Source organism: Pinus tabuliformis, chromosome 9 (genome assembly GCF_031772625.1).
Source record: "Pinus tabuliformis cultivar Carrire ecotype Pingquan chromosome 9, CPIR1, whole genome shotgun sequence".
Taxonomy (NCBI): domain Eukaryota; kingdom Viridiplantae; phylum Streptophyta; class Pinopsida; order Pinales; family Pinaceae; genus Pinus; species Pinus tabuliformis.
This window is the reverse complement of record NC_142307.1, coordinates 1,209,323,800-1,209,332,251: the sequence shown is the minus strand read 5'-3', so window position 1 is coordinate 1,209,332,251 and position 8,452 is coordinate 1,209,323,800.

Sequence of the window (8,452 nt, the reverse complement as noted above, 5' to 3'; positions counted from 1 at the left end):
AAGTATATTGTGACACCATTTGAAGGTCATAATGATCCAGGTTACTTTGTAGACGTAATCTTTGGAAATTCTTTCTTAGAAATTGATCGCAGGTGTTATCAAGCACATCCATCGCCTGTCCCACCAAATACACAGTTGGAGCTCCTTCCTTGTACTCCCACTGGTGCTAATGAATATTGTAACATAGATGTACATAGTAATAATAGTATAGGAACTAGTTTATTAGCTAATAATATTTGGATGTTGTACTTCGATGGTTCAAAAACTCAGGATGGCTTTGGAGCTCGTTGCATTCTCATAGACCTACATAACAAGAAGTAAATCCTATCTTTTCAGTTGGAGTTTGAGTGCAGAACAAATATTGCCAAATATGATGCATTCATTCTTGGATTAAAGAAATACATTGACCTGCAGGTAGAGATGCTCAAGGTAATTGGTTACTCAAAAGCTTTCACTCGCCAAGTAAGGAACACTATCCACTGTGTCTCATCAAATTTAACAAACTACCAACAGGAGATATGGAGACTTATTACTTATTTCAAAGATTTTAATATTATTTTTGTTCCTATAATTAGAAATGTTGCCACTAACACATTAGCTAATGCACTTGCTAGAATGTTGCCTTTGAAAAATGGTTTTTCTATAGAGATTATATATAAAACATATGTTCCTAATAACGTAACAAATTTTCATGTTTTCAATGATGACCAAGATATAATACATTTTATGGCTAATGTGGATGTGTTGAAATATGCGGCCATCGAAGAAGATGAGCATGAAAAGGATTTGTAGGAAGCAGTTGATGCAATGAAAGCCAATACTATGCCTAAAGGTGTATTGTCCCTAGAAAATTTATATGACCTTCAAAACCAGTTCATAGGACCAATTAAAACTAATACTCAAAGCTCAAAGTTGTCATATGAACAAGACAAGTTAGGAACTCAAGACGATCCAAAATGTGTAAACCTCGGTACATGTTGTTCTACACAAGAATGACAAGCATTCATCTACCTTTTCAAACAGTATCGTAATGTGTTTGCATGGACTTGTGATGATTTTAATACATGTGTACTTGTTTTATCCAGCATGTTATTCCTATTAAAGAAGGGGTGAAAATATTTCAATAAAGCTAAGGAAATTTCATCCAACGCTTGAGCCCCTAATCTAAAAGGAATTAATGAATTTATTGGATGCTTGGATCATTTTAAGGTCATGCATTCTACTTGGGTTTCAAATTTGGTCCCTATTAAGAAGAAGTCTGGTAAGATAAGGTTGTGTGTCAATTTTTTCAATCTCAACTAGGCATCAAACAAAGACAATTATTTGGTGCCATCTTTAGATCAGATCCTCCAAAGAGTATCTAGGTCTAAGATTTTCTTGTTTCTAGATGGTTTCTCTGGATACAATCAGGTGCTAGTGGCAAAACTAGACCACCTCAAAACCACTTTTAGGACCAAGTGGGGAACTTTCACCTTTAATTTCATTCCATTTGGACTTATTAATGTTGGTGCTACATTTCAAAGAGAAATCGACATTGCTTTCCATGGCATTATTGGCCAAAGAATAGTATTATATCTAGATGATGTCATTGTATTTTCTGAAATAATATCATATCATGTGTGTCATCTAAAATAGAAATTTGAACAATATCGCAAGTATGGTATTTATCTCAATCCCAAGAAAAGCATATTTGTTGGGTCAAAAGTCACTCTCTCATTATTTCCAAGAGCGGAATCGAAGTTTATCTAGAAAAGGGTCAAAGATATAACTCAAATATCATTCCCTGTAAACAAGATGGATATGCAACATTTATTGGGGAAGATTAATTTCCTATGTAAGTTCTTCTCTGATTATGCCCAAATAGTTAAACCATTGCAATAGATGATAAATAAAGACGAAACCTATAAATGGGACCAAAGGGAAAAGGATGATTTTGCTTGTAACAAACAACCTATGGCTGATGCACCTACATTTTTTAGTCGTAATTATGGCAAGGATTTCCTGCTTTATGCTTTCGCCTCGAATTCATATATTAGGGTTGTATTGACGCAAAAGGGTGTTGAAAGAAATGAATGACCTATTTCTTTCATGAGTGTTGGATTACACAGGTCAGATTTGAACTACCCATCCATTTATAAACAAGATTATGTTGTATACCGAAGTCAAGCATTTTAGGACTTGTTGACAATGTTGGACCCGCCAACATTCAAGGGATCTCCCCAATAAAAGTCCCAACTAGACCTCAGACTGTTTGGAGTAGGAGTCCCAGTAGTGGGTGCTAATGTAAAGCCTTGACCATGGTAGTTTGTAGAGATAATCATGATAACTTTGGGTAAGAGAAAGTGTGTGACGTTGCAGCAAATCAAGTGCGATGCATGGGGATTCTAACACCCAAAGGGGAAAAGGAAGTGTGCCCCTTAGAATACTATAATAGTACGCAGCTTGGAAGGAACACACAAGCAGAATGACATCACAAGCTAAAATTTTGAATAGTCCACAAGTTAAAGTGATGGGTTAATCCAAAAACACGCATTCAAAAAGATTCGTACAATTGCATACAAAATAGTTCATAAGAAAATGTGTAAGTTAATGTTATAGACATATTTGGGCACTGCGACCCCAATCACATATGTCCATAAACCAAGGGCTTCTAAGTCCCTAAAAGTGTTTTTTCATACCCTAAAGGAGCAAGGTCAACTGATTACATCATCTCCTTGAATTTTTCCATGAAAAACCACTCAGAACTAGTCAAAGCAGGACCATACAGACTGCCCAGTGCAAAGGGTGCGATGCATCTCACCTGCCACATGAAAAAAGTGAAATGCATACTGGAAAGCCCTTTTGTAGGGTGCAATGAGCGAGAGCAGACAAATAGAACAAGCAATTTGCTAGGTGGAGACCCTGAGAATCTTCTAGAAGCTGCTCATTTGACAATTGCCTCCTTGAATTCGCCAAAGGATGAGTTAGAGATCATGAAATCTCCAAGTGGAACCAAGAACTATCAGAGAGATGACACTAATCAAAATCCCAGAAGCTGACTCACCCCCTTGCAAATATCTATAAATGGATCCCTCATCCCAGAGATCCAAAAGGTTGGAATTTGGTAATTTGCAAAGAAGTTTTGTTGGTTTCTCTTTGAAGACATTGTTGGGTGATCTTTCTTTGTATGAGGTGAAGAGGGCTTTCAAGCTGGGAGGATGGTGCTGGGTCAGACCAAGTGGTTGTAATCCTCTCTTCTACTACTTTTACTATTAAAGATATTTGAGTTTTCCTCCATATTCTTGTGTATCTCTGAATATTGTGTTGATATATGCATTTGTATGGTCAATATATATCTGATCCTATATTGTTTACAGTGATAGATCTATATGCTTTGATGGTATTATGCTGCTGTGAATCTACAGGTGCTCTTTGAAGTGAGACAAGTAAGGAATCAGTGGCGAGATTCTGTCAATGGAGAAAGGAAACAAGCAAGGAGCCAATCAGAAGACTGAGGTTGGTACTCTCTGCTTCTTTCTCATCTCTCTCTCGTAAAGAAAAAACAAGTGACTTTAATCTATTTGTTTCTAAGATAGCTACCCGTCTTAGTGGGACTAGCAGCTCTGAATAGACACTAGATTTCCCGATAACAAAATGGCGACTCCGCTGGGGAGTGATTAGTTTGATTGCTTGTATCTATTTGTTTGATTCATAAAACACAGATGAAGCCTGGAGTTAAGCCAGCTAGCCTTCGAACTGCATTTGCTATGCAAGTGAAAAGTAGATCAATGCTGCTTCAGTCAATCTCTGGGTTTGTTTATGAACTAAACAATTGACTTGCAAACATCCTAAGTTCCCTAGAGGTAGCTTGAGTAACCTCATTAGATCAGCCCCTGTACTTTTTAGTTACTGACTATCATTTGCTCGGCCTAAATCCTTGAACTAAGTTGCAAACTGTGACCAAAAACCAAGTTAAAGTCTCATCCTTGGACCATCACACCTTCTCTCCTTGGCAATCTGGATGCATCACACCTCCCATGTGCAGTAGGTGGGATGCATCCCTGTTTCCCTATGTTACAAGTGCGATGATCAGACAAGAATAGTTCTGCCTCCAAATTTTGGTTTTTTCTTCACTCTCTTCAGCTTTATTCAGGAGTTTTGTTGTCTGTGATCAGTAGACCACTATTGAAACCCCCTTCCTTTGCATCATCCAACCTCCATTGTGCAAATATTTGTGAATGTTTTTATGTATTTTTTTCCATTCACAGTTCTCATTTACAAAATGGTAGCTTAATCGAACTGTCGTCTTTGGATTTGAAAGTGTCGCAAGTGTTGTTTTCAGTCAAGGAAAAGGATCCTTCTATTTTTGATAGTTGATTACACTGTTACTCTTTTATTTGATCTGAATTAATAGTACTTCAAGTGTCGAAAGCAGTTTTCAATTCAAAATAGCAAAGAGTCGTCTTGTCTCCCTTTTGTTTTTTTTTAAAAGAAAATCGTTAGTATTGTCACTTTGAAAGAAGATATAGTTCAGATTTGTGCTTAGCATTCTTTTTGTCATTCACACATTAAGAAAGCAGAAAACAAATACATGCATGTGCATTTGCATTTAGGCTGCTTGTTGATTTTGATTTAGGACAGTGCATCTAGTGTGTGCTCTCTGCTCTATGTTGAAAGGATTTCGTTTCTCTTTCCTTAGTAGCTATGCTTTTCATTGCAGAAAGAAGATTAAATGACTGTTTATCATCTTAGATTGCATATTTTAGGAATTGTATATCTACATCACGCGGTGAACCTTAAAGGAAAACTTCTTAAGAAATATCAACTATAAAATAAATTCAATGATCATAAAAACACTTTGGAACCTAACGCACAACATCTAGAAGTCTAGGTTAGAGACGTATTCCAGTGTCGTAAAGCCTGGTAACTATCGCTTTCATCGTAGGTTGGGTGATTCCTCCTCTTTGAGACGATAAGTGTCAGTACGGACTTGTGCTCCCACGTACCGTTGAGTATATATTGGGAGACCACAATAGGCTATATCCTTTATCCTTAGGAAGCCGTGTCTACTGCCCTATCAATCACAATGCACTGAACACAGCATTCGGGAAGATTGACTGCCGTACCATAAAAAGTATTCTACAGTTTTTCAATTGATTTGGTAATCCCTCTATCTAGATTTCCAGAGTAGTCTCTTTCATTCCTTTTCAGACTCCTTAAAAGAAAAGGTCCATCTGAGCACTTGTCACTTCAGGCTCATTAAAAATCGAAGGTGACTAGAGTCATCTTTAGCTTTTTCTCGACTCTTAAAAATTGAAAAAGCAAGTTGTGTCGAAGCATCTAAAATTCATTTAATTCGGAATAACATTTTCCCCTCTTATTTTGAGTTGATCAAATAATCCGCAATCGTGGAAGAAAGTCAATCAAAACCCCGTCGTTCACGGAGACTGACGAGTCAACTGTCTTTGACCCTGGAAACGAAACCATTCCGGGCCAAGCGAACTCATTTAACTGGGTCAAAGTCTCCTGGTTTGTTTGAAACTTGTGTTTCAACATCCTCTGAGACTCTAGTTACTCCAACCATTTATGGTATCCCTGCCTCTACAGAAGAAGTTATGCAGTTACAAGAGGACATTAGAACTGATCCTAGTGTAACAGTAAACACTTCTATTCCTGAACCAGCTCCATCCAGGGTTGATTCGGAAGGTGTTACCCCTCCAGTATCTATCGTTGTAGAATCTATACCTACTTCGGCACCAGAAATATTTTACGGACCTAATGGTCTGCCTCTTCCACCCGGATTGATTTCTATAGAAGAGATTACGGAGGATCTTCCATCCAGTACTCCATCGCATTTTGGAACTGGGATCCACCTATATCCTTCTACTTCAGAAGTTAACACCCCTTCATCGCAAGTTCCTGTAGAATTGCTAGGAAGTCTTTTGGATAGACTCGATATGTCTGGACAACCATCGACATCTAGGACTGTGTCGTCCGATACAGCAGTAGCAGAACCTCCTGCCACTACTCCGGTGATGTTCGCTGGCATACCATCTGTCCCAACTAGCTCTCAACCACTAGAGGGAGTCCACCCAGGGATTGTTTTGACAGTATGTTTTGTTCCCACTTGTTCGTCCAGAATAATATCTGGAATTTCTTATGTTGAGTCTCAGCAGATTGATCCTTCGCAACAGTATCAATTTGGGCAGTCTAGTCTACAAAGGCCAATATTTCCCTTGAGCACTGGATTTTCGCCGTATGGGGGGCAGTATGCCCTTTCATTGTTCCCTCTAGGAGAACAACCATATGAGAGTTCTCAACCGAATTCAGGTCAAAATGGAATCACATCCAGTGGTTGGGTGCCAATACTGCCTCAACAACCAAGAGTTGTATACTCAATGCAACCAAGTCTACCTGTGTCGAATATCCCCACTACACTAGCTATTGTGACGGTGTCGCAAGTACAAGCGTTGCCTATTGTATGCCAACCTCAAGTTTCTCAGGTCTTAATACAACAGCCTCTTGTCTCCACAACGCAACTGCAATCACCAGTTGGTGGCTCCCTAGCTGGAGGGAATCAGGCTCAAACGGGTACTATTACCCCTCATCTTGGTCAAACATCCAGTATTGGGCAACAGCAAATGGTTTCACAACCATGGCTAGTGCAGCATCAACAACTGCAATTCCAGCAAGTGTACCAAGGACCTGAGCAATAAAACTTTGCAAGTAATGGGCAGCCGTATATTCAAAATGGTTATCATCAATCATCCCAAATTGGTTATGCCCAGCAACCTTATCAAAGTTATCAGCATCAAATGCATTATGCTGGTATGCAAAGACCCACTGCTCAGGCAATCCCATCTTATCCTAGGTATGCTTCGTCGAACCTGAATCAACAGTTGCCCTTCATGGCGACTTTAGAGCTACTGGATCTAAATCAGCTAACAAACGATCCAATTGCTTATGCCCCTTGGTGGCCAGCGATTCCTCATAAACTTTCGTCAGATATTCCTAAATTTAATGGAAATTCGGGTGAAGATCTGTCAAATCATGTGATGACCTTTCATCTATGGTGTTCCTCCAACACTCTAAATGATGATTTGATTAGGCTTCGCCTTTCTCAGCAAATGTTAACTGGTCCGGCATCAAAATGGTACATCGAATTTCCTAGAGCTTCATTCGATAACTTCAGCACCCTTGCCACAACCTTTTTAACCCATTTTCAATTACCAATAAGGTATGAAATAGGGAAAAAGCTTCTTACCAATTTCAAGCAAACGGCGGCCACTCACATATATGATCATATTCATGAATGGCGACGTCGTCGTAGAATGGTAAAAACATATGTCCCTAATCAGCTACTAGCTGAATGGTTTATTAAGTCTTTGTTACCTTCTATAACAGAAGATGTGGCAAAAGGAGGGGTCATCACTGAAGAGCAGGTCATTGCTCGTGCGCAATATCTAGACTTGATCTATACTCAGTCTGGCATGCTCTATGACAAAATCCCTGATGTTCCAAGACCAGAATTTTCTATTCCTCCTCCTCCTAAATCAAACAAAAACTCTTATGTCAGTGATGGCGTGATAGGTACAATGAGCACGAAATCGACAAAGGCTACATCTAAGAAATCCCGTAAGATTTCTGATCAAAATGAAAATGAAGAACTTCTAGCCTCGGAGGTTAATGCCATGTCAACTGACAAAGGCAAAGAACCAAAGCAACCAGGAGGCAAGAAGAAAGGGAAGAGCAAAAGGAAGAAACAGGATGATTTGTCTCCTGAAAAATCTTCTGCAAACCCTTCTGGGCAAAAGAAACCTACTCAGCCATGCCTCATATGCGATGAGGATCATTGGACGAGAGATTTTCCATATAAAGCTGAAGTTAAGAAATTCTTTAAGAATTCAAAAACCTCAGCAGTATTGACTGATCCGTTTCCAAACCCAGGAACCAATTTGGTCGCTAGTGACAATGCTTCCCCATCCCAAGTCCTTATGTTATCCATTTTGAAACAACAAAATGATGCTTTGATATCGACAAGGAATAAAGATTATGGGAATCCACAATTGTCAAACAACAAGGCTACTGATCAACCTAGTAGTTCGACAACAACTTCGACCAAAGTTGTGCCACCCATCATTCCTGAGTTAACGATAAAGCCGCCAAAGGGAGTTGTACACAAATTGACATTTAATCCTCATGCCAGAGTGGCACAAAATTATAATATAGTAGAGGACCTGGCCCAATCGCTGTCCCCTATGTCAACACTTGAGGTACTGCAAAATTTCCCCTCCCAAAAGCAAGCTTTATTATCAGCAATAGGTGGGATTGACCCAACGGATTCCAATCTTTTGGACTTTAATCATAAAGGATATGACCCGCAGTTACCATCCCAGCTCGCTTTCCTCATTCAAGTGAAAGCCCTCAACAAAACTGTTCATCGAACAATTATTGATGAGGGGGCATCTACATG